The sequence below is a fragment of the Canis lupus genome, chromosome 27 (genome assembly GCF_048164855.1).
Source record: "Canis lupus baileyi chromosome 27, mCanLup2.hap1, whole genome shotgun sequence".
NCBI classification, from domain to species: Eukaryota; Metazoa; Chordata; class Mammalia; order Carnivora; family Canidae; genus Canis; species Canis lupus.
In genome coordinates, this window is record NC_132864.1 from 32,876,029 (window position 1) to 32,890,458 (window position 14,430).

Sequence of the window (14,430 nt, forward strand, 5' to 3'; positions counted from 1 at the left end):
GAGTCCATCAAAATCCTAGAGGAGAATACAGGCAACACCCTTTTTGAACTCAGCCACAGTACCTTCTTGCAAGATACATCCACGAAGGCAAAAGAAACAAAAGCAAAAATGAACTATTGGGACTTCATCAAGATAAGAAGCTTTTGCACAGCAAACGATACAGTCAACAAAACTAAAAAACAACCGACAGAATGGGAGAAGATATTTGCAAATGACGTATCAGATAAAGTGCTAGTTTCCATGATCTATAAAGAACTTATTAAACTCAACACCAAAGAAACAAACAATCCAATCATGAAATGAGCAAAAGGCATGAAGAGAAATCTCACACAGGAAGACATAGACATTGCCAACATGCACATTAGAAAATGCTCTGAGGGATCCCTGGGTGGCGCAGCGGTTTGGCGCCTTCCTTTGGCCCAGGGCGCGATCCTGGAGACCCGGGATCGAATCCCACATCGGGCTCCCGGTGCATGGAGCCTGCTTCTCCCTCTGCCTGTGTCTCTGCCTCTCTCTCTCTCTCTCTGTGACTGTCATAAATAAATAAAAAAAAATATTAAAAAAAAAGAAAATGCTCTGAATCACTTGCCATCAGGGAAATACAAATCAAAACCACAATGAGATACCACCTCACACCAGTGAGAATGGGGAAAATTAACAAGGCAGGAAACCACAAAGGTTGGAGAGGATGTGGAGAAAAGGGAACCCTCTTACACTGTTGGTGGGAATGTGAAATGGTGCAGTCGCTCTGGAAAACTGTGTGGAGGTTCCTCAGAGTGTTAAAAATAGACCTTCCCTACGACCCAGCAATTGCACTGTTGGGAATTTACCCCAAAGATATAGATGCAATGAATCGCTCGGACACCTGCACCCTGATGTTTATAGCAGCAATGTTCACAATAGTGAAACAGTGGAAGGAGCCTTGGTGTCCATCAAAAGATGAATGGATAAAGAAGATGTGGTTTATGTATACAATGCAATACTACTCAGCCATTAGAAATAACAAATACCCACCATTTGCTTCAACGTGGATGGAACTGGAGGGTATTATGCTTAGTGAAATTAGACAATTGAAGGACAAACATTATATTCTCATTCATTTGGGGAATAAAAATAATAATTAAAGGCAATATAAGGGAAGGGAGTAAAAATGTGTGGGAAATATCAGAAAGGGAGACAGAACATAAGGACTCCTAACTCTGGGAAAGAACTAGGGGTGGTGGAATGGGGAGGAGGGCTGGGGTGGGGGTCAATGGGTGACAGGCACTGAGGGGGGCACTTGACAGGATGAGCACTGGGTATTATTCTCTATGGTGGCGTATTGATCACCAATAAAAAATAAATTTATTATTAAGAAAAACACTATTATCATTGGGCAAAATAAATGGCACATTTGTGTTTACCCTTCAGCATAACAACTGAAAGGCCGGTGACTCCCACATGAGATTCTAGAAAAAGCTGAAGGACACATAGTGCCATGCTGGATGCCACTTGCCAGGGGACAGTTTACAGGCTTTTGTTATTTACCCTGTTTGAATGTCCTGTAAGGGTTCTTCAGGACATCAGAATAAAATGAACATATTCTAGGATTGAAAATGCTCCATGATTCAAAGATCACAGTTTGGTAAAAATTTGCAAGATATGTAATATATCACATCCTTAGATTCAGATAGACTTTGTGATATAAGAAAGTGATTTAATCATATAGACTCAACATTTACTGGTGAATAATATTATCTTTTTTCTCTATAGTCATAGGTTTCTCTGAGTAAAGTGGGTGTTTGTGCATAACTGTGTCATATATTTCTTGTTGGGATTTTTGTGCCAGGTTTTATCATTTGCTCCTTTTGTTATTTCCCTACCTTAATTTCTCATTGGGTATTTTCTATATCCTGGCAAGACCAGTATTTATTTTAAATTCCTACTCAGATATTTTGACTACCTGGTTATCCCTGAACAGAAATTTGCATTTCCTCAAAGTCACATGCAAATATAACTGTATGAACTCAGGGAGTATCCCCAGATTTCATGTTTGAACTTTCTTTCTTTTAAGATTTCATTTATTTATAAAAGTCAGAGGGAGAGAGAGAGAGAGAGGCAGAGACACAGGCAGAGAGAGAAGCAGGCTCCATGCAGGGATCCTGATGTGGGACTGGGACCTGGGACTGCAAGAGCACACCCTGAGCCGAAGCCAGACACTCATCTGATGAGCCACCCAGGCATCCCTTGTTGGAACTTTTGTAAGGAATCCAGGATCTTCAGTAAGAATCCAATATCTTCAGAATATAATGCAGTAGTAAACATGTTTCTCCTAGGCATGCTTTCCTTATCTCCCTTTGATTTTCTCAGATCCAGTTCAGGATTCTTTGCAACATTTAGTTCTGAAGTCTCCTTAAGCATCTCTCACTGTGACACTTTTTCAGACTCTTCTTGATTTGGTGACTTTGTCCACACTTTATGAGGGGAGATTATTCCTAACATCCCACAGTGCTAACTGCATGCACCTGTTACTTGAAATCTCTATACTGGGATGTGTCCCTTCTTCCACCATTTATTCATTTCTTCAAACAGTTAACAATAAGGATCATGGACAGCTATTTTAGACTTTGAAATTCTGTCTGTGACCAAGGTGGTTGTTAACATACGGGCTATGGTTGTGTCCTCAGTCACACAAGAGTCAGATTTTATGGCATGAGATGGGGGTATGAGCCTGACTGTCTTGGCGCCATTTTCAATTGAGACATCTTATTGTGAGATCTTAGAAATTACAGTCAAGACTACCCCTGGTTCCTGGCTCCTGAATCCATCATCAATTCTTAAGTGACAAGAGCACTGGGAGCATCTTTGTTTGAATGAAGGCTCTCTGTGTGGGCTCCTGGGTGGCTCCCTAGAGAGATGGGGCTGGTCCCTAGAGAGATCAAGCCCTGGTATGAGGCTGGGAAAATACACCTGTGTAGCCTCATCCTTGAGAAAGAGGGAATGAGATCCAAGAGGGTAGGCACATCCATTCCAGGAGCGTGATACATCCCAACTTCACAGGCAGAGAAGCTACTACACATAAGTCACTCCCAGATTTAGCCCTAGGTGTCTCTCCACCTGGCTGTTCACCTATCTCATTTATCAGATCCTTTAATGGACTGGCAAACAGAAGAAAGTGTTTCCCAGAGTTCTGTGAGCTGCTCTACAAAGTTAATCAAATCTGAGGAGGGAATCATGAGAACTCCTGATTCCTACCCAAGTTGGACAGAAGGTAAGCTATTCCTTCCTGTTGGGATCAAAGAAGGTAGCCGTGTCCAGGGACTGAGCTCTGATCCTGTGCATGTGACACAATCTCTGGACAGAGAAATTAAGTGCTGCATTGACATACATTGTAGAACACCCAGTAGGTACCACATCCCACAGAATTTCTGGTTTTGGAGAAAAGAAGGAAAAAGAGAAAACAAAACAAAACCTAAAAAAACGTAGGAATGTAACAAAGGAACTAACCCAAGATTGCTGTGGTGGTCATGGAATTAAAGGGCTCTAGAGCTGATATTGAAGGACTACCACAAAGTGAAATGTGGTGGTGAGTATATTAAGGAAGGAAGTAACAAAATATGTGATCAAGGGGTAGGAAAAATGAGATTTGGGTTGGGAAAGTCAGAGAGACTTGGTAGGAGGTGGTGGCTGTATTCTGAAGAATGAGTTATGAGTTACATAGGTTCGGGGGCCTTCAGAATCTCTGGCATATTGTTAATGACTCATTATTCTTCCTTTGTTCTGTGTTTCAGTTTTTTATGCAATGTTTGATTGATTGATTTGTAAAACCCTAGAGTTCAGGTATATAAGGGTTCTGGATTACAGAGGCATTGGGGATCTACCAAGAATAAAAGTTCACATTTTTTAGAATAAAAAAACAAATAAATAAATAAATAAAAATAAAAAATAAAAAAATAAAAAAAACGTAGGATTTAAGACAATCGTATGAAGCACATGGTGGGTATTTGTCATTTCTAATGGCTGAGTAATATTCCATTGTATACATAAAGAGAGAAGAAATGTGTGGGAAATATCAGAAAGGGAGACAGAACATAAAGACTCCTAACTCTGGGAAAGAACTAGGGGTGGTGGAAGGGGAGGAGGGTGCGGGTGGGGGTGAATGGGTGACAGGCACTGAGGGGGGCACTTGACAGGATGAGCACTGGGTGTTATTCTGTATGTTGGTAAATTGAACACCAATAAAAAATACATTTATTATTTAAAAAAAGACAATAGTATGATATGTGAAACATGTAGTGTGTGTAGTAAAGGAGAGACAAGAGGAGGAAGTCCGAGATTTTTGTTTTTAAAGTCTTTGTTGGGATTCCTGGGTGGCTCGGTGGATGAGCATCTGCCTTTGTCTCAGGACATGATCCTTGGGCCCTTGGATCCAGTCCCACATCGTGCTCCCTGCAGGGACACTGCTTCTCCCTCTTCCTGTGTCCTACCTCTCTTTTCGTGTTACGCAGGGTGCAGGTGAATCTGGCTTTAGTGCCTGGAGACACAGAGACGGGGGTGGCTGAGTAGCAGAGGCTGGGACAGGGTACCTACAAACACGGACATGCATGAGTGACAGAGCATTTTGCCAGAAGCTTCTCAGTTGTGGGGGCTGTTAACATCTTGGAAGCTCCCCCAGAAGTCAGATTTTGTCTCTACCTGACCAAAGAGACAGGAACAGGAGGACAGGTATCTACCCCATGTTTCTGAAGACACTGCCACCACAGTGGGACTGGCCTGTCCCAGGAGTGTCATATCTCACTGCTGACCCAGAGAAATGAAAGTGCTTTTTATGCAACTTTGCACCTTCTGCCCGACTCTCAGACTCTACTTGATTAGTGATTCAGGATCAGAGGTAGGACCTGAGGACAAAAAGGCTGAGAACACGCTCTGTTCAGAGTGGGAAACAGGGATGGGTGGAGGAAGCAGCTGTGGGAACCCCACAGGACACTGCCCAGGAGTCTCTGCCAGGCCCTGAGGGCACCAGGGTGCTGGGGTCTCAGCCTCTGCCCAGCCCTGAGGTCCAGGGCCTCCCCCAACTGGGAGGGTCTCCCTGCTGGACCCAGGACATGCACAATGCCACCTGCTGGTTACATGTCCCACTCAGGGTCCTCAGTGTCCTGAGGTTAACATCCAGAGTTGTGTCACCAGCACTCACCTGTGACACGAAAGACTGTATGAAGCAGCATGTGGGGTCTGATGCAAGGAACATGGATACACTGTCTGTGGCTGAGAGCTTCCCATATGGAGGGAACAGTCATCCAGCTATAATCACTCCTGTGACTGTGGGAATGTCTACAAAATAAAAGTCATGCAAAAGACTAAGCCTATCCCACCTGTGGGACATTTCGGGAGCTCCTCAGAGGAGCACCTTTCAAGTTCATCTCAAGAGAGGAGTAACCGTGTCCTGCACAAAGAGTCATAGAAGAGAAAATCAAAGCAGGGCATAAGGATCCTCAAACCAGGATGGAAGGCAGTGATTTCACAGAAGCACCAGCACCTGGTGACATTTGGGTCACCTCCCTGGTGAGATCCCCACATTTGGGGATCTCCTCCCTGGATGGGTGGGCAGAGAGGACAGGGCAAGACTGAAGATATCAAGTTGTCAGGGCAGAGCAACTGAGGCAGGGACACAGCAGGTGGGGATGCAAGCAGCTGTGCTCCCAGGGGCCTTTCAGGCCTGTGTAGCAGGAGGAAGGCAGGGAGAGAAGGAGGAAAAGGATTGTGTGAACCAGGGTCTCTACTATGACAGGCCCCTGAGAGGGTGCTGCTGTCAGTGCAGGGGAGCCTCAGGCAGGGAGAGGATTCTCTGTTCATGAAAGAGTAGAAGATCTGGGGAAGGAGCACAAACACTGAATTTCTAGCTCAGAAAAGGGGGCCCCAGACCTTGAGCAGCAGGAGCAAGGCCCATGGCCTGAGGCTGGTGTGCAGGCCTGGTGAGCAGGCCCCAGGGTGGGTGTGACTGGGAAGGAGGGACAGTAGCCTGGGACAGACCCAGAGCCTCCTCCCCAGGTGCAGCAGGGGGACAGGAGTCCTGGAGGCAGTGTCCCTGGAACCCCACGGGAATGTGCAGGCAAGGCTGAGGGGAGTGAGCATTTGTTAGGGGGATGTTTGCAGACCTTCTCACCCCAGGGGGAGGAGAATTCAGGGAGGAGCATGAGTTGAATGTCCAAGGTCAGGCTGCAGTACCTGGGACAGTGGGCACAATGAAGTGGGGGTGGAGATGAACCCTAACTTCTGCACCCACCTGCACATCCCCAGGACCTCAAGCACAGGGAGGCAGAGCTGGGGGCTCTCTCTCATCCCTTCTGCAACTGGGAGGAGGAGAATATATCCTGGTCAACAATTCCGCCCCAAATTCCTCTCCCTGATTTTGGTCATGGAGGGGCCCTGGAGGATCCTCCTGAGGTGTGGGGGCCTGGAGCTGACAGCAGGTGGGCCCTGGACCTAGACACACGCAGGAACTGCCTTCTAGGGCCAGCACCCCATGGACCCCAGGGGAAGAGCCCCAGTCCCCTGCTGCCCCAGCCTGGGTACCCCCTGACTGATGAGGGGACAGGAACCCAGAGCAGAGCCCCCTGCCTCCCGTGCTCTGGGTCCTGACCCCTTCTGCATGGAAGACAGGCCATAACCAAGTCACACCCAGCCTTCCTAAGGCTGCACCTCATGAACCCAAATGGCTCAGAATCACCTGCTGTGGCTCCTCCCTGGGGACTGTCTCCAACTGTCCCCACTGCTCCACTGCTTCTCCAGGATCAGAGTGAGGCTCAGGGTCAGCACGATCCCCAGGGCAGGGAGCACATGGACAAGGACATCAGGGATGCTGACCCCATGGACTCCACTAGGGTCCCTGAAGCCTGGTCTCTCTCTGTGTCTCACCCCAGCTCCTTCTCTGTCAGCGGAGCCTCTGTCCACACTACTGGTGGGGAGGCCACAGGCTCGCTCTGTCTCTATGATCTCCTCTGTCTGTGGCCCCAGGTGTGTGCTATAATTACAGGTTTATAGATGACCAAGCTCTATTTTTCAAAGTTTCCTGTGTTGTAGCTGAAGGACCTCTTGCAGTCATCACCAGATCCACAAGGGCAGATCCGACCTTGACATTGGTTATGGAGAGGCTGAGACCCTCACTACACAAGACCTTCTGTTCCTGAAGGGACAACGCTGGATCCCACCCTCTGTGACCACGGAGGTTGTGGTTCAATTCCAGGCACGGCTCTGACACATCACAATGCCTGACCCCCCCGCCCTGGGGACACACTCTGACATCTGGACTAAGGGGCTCATGTGAAGTTTCTTTGCTCCCTTTTCTAACTGCCTGTTCAAACTCCCTCAGAACCCCTCCCTCCTGTCCTCCCCCTTTCAAGGACAGGGGGTCACACCTCCTTGAGCAGTGGATGGGATGATGTCACCCTGTCAGCTCCATCATGGATCCCAGACTCCTAGATGACCTTCTCTGTCTGTACAAAGGTGCTGTCGCTCTGGGGTAGAGTTTACTGAGCTGTGACAACACAGCAGTGGTGTGGCCACCCTCAATGGGCCCTGTAGGAGAGTGACATCACCAGGAATGCAGTCACCTCACACACTCACCCTCCTCCTTCCTCCCCCTGCTGTCAATACCTGGCCTCCTTAGGACCTCTAGATTCCCATCTCTTCCAAAATACAATGAGATTCCAATGATGTGGAGTGTAGCCAGTGGTATGTTCTTCCAAAGAAATGTGCAGTTAATACTTATGAATATTTTAGGACTTGAGAACTTATTTTCTTTAAATATTGACTAATATCACCCTCTATTAATATACATCATGTTTGAGGACATCTTCATTACATCAAGTCTGATCATTTTATAAACAGCTGGTATAAAAATCAGTGTGTAAATTTTTTTTATTGCTTTCATGGTTGCTGATTATGCATAAAGTTTCCATAAGGAAGCACATGGTGGTTTTTCTCTGGAAAGCTTTTTTTTATACCTTTTATAATTTTGATTGTGGCATTGATTTATGTGATCCATGCAATCAACAAATAATAAGGAAAACTAGTCATTTGGTTGAAGCTAAGGCAATAATGATCCCAGCTGCAAAAAGATGTGACATGTGCATCAGCAGAACAGGGATGGGGCTGAAGGACCATGATAGCTTCATGACCTAAGGGTGTTTCATTTACTGAGAAATCAGAAGATGAAAAGTGAATGTACACTAGCCTAAAAGAACCTGTCCCTGATCCTGAGGACAAAACTGTCTCTTTCATTTGACACCTTCTGTGTACAATGGGCTACTCTGAGTGACTCTGAGGTCAGAGACGTGAAGGAGTCTCCATTCCCAGGAGGGTCCCCCAGATGCACCTGGGCCTAGGGTATCAACTGAAGAATGAGCAGAAACCCAGGGGGAGCCTAAGCAGGCAGCTGCTGGGGTGCTCACTCACTTTGCAGATGGGTAAGTGGGTCTTTGTCTCACTTCCCCACAGACCTGGAGCACTGTGAGAGCACTGAGACTGCTGTCCCAGGATGAGCAGTAATAATCAGCCTCATCCTCAGCCTGGAACCCAGAGATTGTCAGAGTGGCTGTGCTGCCTGACCTGGAGCCAGAGAATCGATTGGGGACCCCTGAGGGTCGGTTACTACTACCATATATGAGGGTTCTTGGGCGTGTTCCCAGGAGCTGTTGGTACCAGATCACATAACCTCTACCGACGTTGGAGCTGCTTCCAGTGCAGGAGATGGTGACCCTCTGGCCCAGGGACCTGAACACTGAGGGAGGCTGAGTCAGCACAGACTGGGCCCAGAACCCTGCAAGAGGCAGAGACACAGAGAGGGTGATGCTGGATACAAGAGGAAGATGCAGGACCCCACATGCACTCCAAGAGCCCCTCCTCTGTCCCACATCCAGTCACCTGTGCAGTGAGTCAGGAGGGTGAGGAGGAGAGGGGACCAGCCCATGGTGGAGGTCATCACTGATCCTGTCTTCAGTGGCCCCTCAGCTGAGCAGAGCCTCCCCTCGACTCTCCCTTCCCCTCTTCATCCTCTGAGAGGGGGAGGGGCCCTCCCATGCAAATGAGACCCCAGATCTCTGACCCCTCCCTGGCCCTGGGTCAGGTCCCTCTGCTTAGGATGTCAGGGGGGTAAATAGAGGAGGGGCTATGTGGGGCTGGGGTGTGGTTAGGGAGGTCCCAACTGTGAGACCTGAGAAGAGGCCACAGTCAGTGCTAGGTGGTGTTCCCAGCTCTGATCAAGCCTGACACCTCATAAATATGCCTCAATCACCTTCTGGCATCCTGACACCACCTCACCCTGCATGACCTGGGGATCAGTTGGCCATAGGACTCAGGTCCTGTCCCCAGATCTCTACCCACTCTCCTCCTATGATCAGGACATGTGTCCATGCACATGGTCTCCCACCTTGCAGCATAGATTTTAGGCTACACTCTCATTTCTCTGTGTGAGGGACGCCTGGGTGGCTCACTGGTTAAGCGTCCGTCTTTGTCTCAGGTCATGATCCTGGAGTCCTGGGATCAAGTCCCACAACCGGCTTCCTGCAGGGAGCCTGCTGCTCCATCTCCCTATTTCTCTGCACTTGTAGTTGGATGAATGTTCTTTTTTAGAAATCCTTCCCAAATACACTGATTAAGTCTCACTGACGATGTCACTGTGAAGATGTAGGTGGAATCACTAGGACATTGTTTTCAGATCTGTGTGGACTGCATGGAGAATAACGATGGAAGTTGCAGTTAAAACCTCAGTGCAGTTGCACCTGGTGGCTCAGTGATTGAGCATCTGCCAATGGCTCAGGTCATGATTCTAGGGTCTTGGGATCGAGACCTACATCAGGCTCCCTGAGGGGACCGTGCTTCACCCTCTGACTGTGTCTCTGCCTCTCTCTCTCTATGTGTCTAATGAATAAGTAAATAAAATGTTTTTTAAAAAAGGAATGACTTTGGCTTTCATTTAAATAGACATTTAAAAACATTTTATAAAATCATTTGTCTCTTTTTTTAACCTTATGATTATATCATGCGTCTGATCGTGCAGGTAGGAAAGCCTGAAGTAGTGCCCATGAGCCCCCATGAGGACCCAGTTGTATGAACTTTACAGCCATCTGAATGGGGAATTCGCAAATATAGACCAGCTTCTATGATGAGCAATTCAGGGTCCAACTACAATCTGGGGTGGGCACAGCTGGGGCCTGGGTCCAGCATGTCAGGACAGAGCAATTACTCATTCAGCCATGCATGAGTAGGAGAATAATGTTCTTTTTGTTTGTTTGTTTGTTTGTTTATTTATTGGAGTTCGATTTGCCAACATATACACCCAGTGCTCATCCCAACAAGTGCCCCCCTCAGTGCCTGTCACCCAATCACCCCTATCCCCCACCCACCTCCCTTTCCACTACCCCTTGTTCGTATCCCAGAGTTAGGAGTCTCTCATGTTTTGTCATCCTCACTGATATTTTCACTCATTTTCTCTCCTTTCCCTTTATTGCCTTTCACTAATTTTTATATTCCCCAAATGAATGAGACCATATAATATTTGTCCTTCTCTGATTGAATTATTTCACTCAACATAATGAAGATCTATTGGCAAAAGCCACCTGGACCCAGAGTTTCTATCATAGGTCACCTGTGAGTGGTGGAGAGTGGAGATGAAGGAACCATGTCCCTGAGGTCACAGACTCTGTGGTCCTGACTTGGAAAGATTATTTAGCAGAGGTCCAGCCTAGCTTACGTGTCCCTGTTGAGACTCAGGGAGTGACAGCCCAGCCCTGAGAGCATAGGGAGTGTGAGTCCCACATCCCCAGGGGCCTTGATCTCCGGTGGAGCATCCCTGAGGCTGGGGTCCCAGAATCAACGTACTGATCAGCCTCAGGTGCCGATTGGATCCCAGAAATGGTGAGGGGCAGAGCTACCCGTGGGGACGGAGACTCTCCCTAGGAATCCTGAGGATCAGCTTTGTCCCAAGGAACAGGTATTCAGAGCACATCCTGGCTACCCAGGTCACAGCACCTCAGTAACTTGAGTTCCCTGTTACTAGGGATTGTGTCTTCTGGAGATTGTGACACCAAGGACAGCAGGTGAGCACAGATTAGTCTAACATTTGAATGGATGGAGAAGCCCAAAAACACGGGAGATTGCCCTTTATCTCAGGTCCTGGTACCCAGATTTCAAGGCCTGTGTCTCAAAGCCCTTCTCCCTGACAGAGGATTGATCCAGGCAGTGAGGACTCAAATGAGAACAGCTCTGAATCAGACGTGCAGGTGCTGCCGAGTGACAGAAACAGGAAGGAGAATGTAGGGTGTCACATGCAGCCCCAATTTCTGGTCATTCTTCCCCACAGATGGACCCTAGGGACTGGCAACTTCAGCAAGATCATTTCTGATTTTCTCTGAAATCCTGAGGTGGAGACAGAGTTCAGACCTGAAGAACCAGAGGGAGAGACAAGCCTGAGGGACAGGAGCGCAGAGGGGAGAAGAGGAGGGAGTGGGTGGGGATGTTGTCAGGGAGAGTCTGCAGGAGCTTGTCCAAATTCACGTGTGTCTGGTTCAGAGAGAGGAGGCTGTCCAGGACCAGGTTATTGACAGCGCATAAGCCATGGGTACATCAGGAGTGACAAAGGTCACACTTCATGGAGTGAGATGATAGAACTGACTGTGGATGAATATTTGCTGGGCAGCAGGTTCAGTTGCAGAAACAGTATTTATCCCTGTCCATCTTCTCCAGACCCCAAGGGGGTGTGCAGCTGGACTCTGACCTCTCATTTCTTCCTCGGATTTCTTCCTCGGATGTCCTATGACGTGTCACTTTGCAGACATATCCTTAGTTTTTCTCTTTCATCTTCTGAAACATGACCTTTGGGGCAGCTGGGTGCCTCAGTGATTGAGCATCTGTCTTTGGCTCAGATTGTGATCCCAGGTCCAGGGATGGAGTCCTGCATCAGGTTCCCTGCAGGGAACCTGTTTCTCCCTCTGCCTATGTCTCTGCCTCTCTCTCCATGACGCTCATAAATAAATAAATAAAAAGAATATTAAAAAGAACCCAGACCTTCCTACATATATGTGCCCCTGCATGTATCTCTGGGTAAGATTCTTTGAAAAGTAGCTCCGGACCATGTCTGTGGGTCCAGAGGTCTTTGTCTCACATCCTCCGTATCTGAGACGCTGTGAGTATTGGGAGCTGTTCCCACTGCCATGGTCTGTAGCACAGTGACAGTCAGCCTCATTCTCAGGGTGCAGCCCAGAGATGAGCAGGAGCCCTGCATTGGCCAAGGTGTCCTTGGAGCCAGAGAAGAGGCTGGGGACCCCAGGGCCCTGGTGAGTCTCAGTAGACCATCAGCAGGTACTCAGGAGGCCTCTTGCATGCTGGAACGAGCATATGGCCACCGCTGCAGCTGCTGCTCAGGGTGCAGGTGAGTCTGGCTGTTGTTCCCAGGGATGCAGAGACGGAGGGCGGCTGGGTCAGCACAGGCTGGGACGGGAAACCTGCAGACACATTCACAGGTGATCGATCAGGGGCCAGACTGAATTTCCTCAAACCTCTAAGCTAGACCCCTGACGTAGGCTGACAGTGGCTCTGTGTCCCTGAGGTCAGTCCTGACCTGTGCACTGACAGAGTAGAAAGAACATTAAAGATCTGGTCCCCTCTGTGGCCTGGACTGCCCCAGATCTCCTCGTCTCCCCCCTCTGCCACAGGAGAGCCTGTCCTTGCACATGGGCTCCACCCACTGACTGCCCAGCCCCACCCTGGGCCCTGATCCTGGAGCTCTGCTCACACCACACACTGAGGAGGATGGAGGTGGCTTCAGCACTGGGGAGAGCCCTGGATGGAAGCACCTGCTGGGACCACACACAGGTCCTCAGAGGAGACTGCCAGGCCAGAGGGGACACAGATGATGAGTCCCCATCAGGAAGCTCATAACCCAGTTCTCAGGCCCAGGCACCCTGAGTGAAGTGTCCTCACTGAGCAGCCCTGTAGGGACCACAGGGCGGTCCCTCAGCGCCCCCTCCTTGTTACAGGACACACACCTCAGCAAGGCCCAAAGCCCTGTGAGCCCAGCTGGTTTCCAGGCTCACCAGTTCCCTCCCCATTGACATGTCCAGGTCAGATTCTCAGAAGGGGTTCCATCTCTGGGGAATTAGAAGCATGAGTTCCACATGTTCTCACAGAAATGTATTTGTGTTTTAAACTCCCGTGTTTCTTTATTTTTGTGTATTTTTTACTGGAGTTTTTTTGTTTTTGTTTTTGTTTTTGTTTTGTTTTTTTTTTTTTTTAATGGAGTTTTTTTTTTATTGGTGTTCAATTTACTAACATACAGAATAACACCCAGTGCCCGTCACCCATTCACTCCCACCCCCCGCCCTCCTCCCCTTCTACCACCCCTAGTTCGTTTCCCAGAGTTAGCAGTCTTTACGTTCTGTCTCCCTTTCTGATATTTCCCACACATTTCTTCTCCCTTCCCTTATTTTCCCTTTCACTATTATTTATATTCCCCAAATGAATGAGAACATATAATGTTTGTCCTTCTCCGACTGACTTACTTCACTCAGCATAATACCCTCCAGTTCTATCCACGTTGAAGCAAATGGTGGGTATTTGTCATTTCTAATAGCTGAGTAATATTCCATTGTATACATAAACCACATCTTCTTTATCCATTCATCTTTCGTTGGACACCGAGGCTCCTTCCACAGTTTGGCTATCGTGGCCATTGCTGCTAGAAACATCGGGGTGCAGGTGTCCCGGCGTTTCATTGCATTTGTATCTTTGGGGTAAATCCCCAACAGTGCAATTGCTGGGTCATAGGGCAGATCTATTTTTAACTCTTTGAGGAACCTCCACACGGCTTTCCAGAGTGGCTGCACCATTTCACATTCCCCCAACAGTGCAAGAGTGTTCCCTTTTCTGCGCATCCTCTCCAACATTTGTGGTTTCCTGCCTTGTTAATTTTCCCCATTCTCACTGGTGTGAGGTGGTATCTCATTGTGGTTTTGATTTGTATTTCCCTGATGGCAAGTGATGCAGAGCATTTTCTCATGTGCATGTTGGCCATGTCTATGTCTTCCTCTGTGAGAGGAAAGTTTTCAGCTATGATTTGTTCAAATACATATTTTGGACCTCTGTCCCTTTCGGCACCCTCAGGAACCCCAATTAAATGTAGGTTTTTCTTCCTCAGGTTGTCATTTATTTCCCTTAATCTATCCTCATGATCTTAAAATTGTCTTTTTTTCCCTCAGTTTCCCTCTTTGCCATCAACTTGTCTTTTATGTCACTCCCTCGTTCTTCCACCTCGTTAACCCTTGTGGTTAGGACTTCTCGTTTGGATCGTATCTCATTCAATTGATTTTTAATTTCTGCCTGATTAGATCTAAATTCTGCAGTGATGAAGTCTCTTGAGTCCTTTATGCTTTTTTTCTAGAGCCACCAGTAGCTTTA

General features: G+C 47.9%; 1 long non-coding RNA gene across 1 annotated transcript; it reads right to left on the reverse strand.

Annotated features, from left to right (window-relative positions):
* Positions 1-4,175: 4,175 nt before the first annotated feature.
* LOC140619060 (uncharacterized) lies at positions 4,176-7,188 on the reverse strand. Its single transcript, XR_012018985.1, has 3 exons — positions 6,707-7,188; positions 5,174-5,310; positions 4,176-4,565 (listed from the first exon to the last, which is right to left on the reverse strand). It is a non-coding gene; the product is annotated as an uncharacterized lncRNA (long non-coding RNA).
* Positions 7,189-14,430: the final 7,242 nt, after the last annotated feature.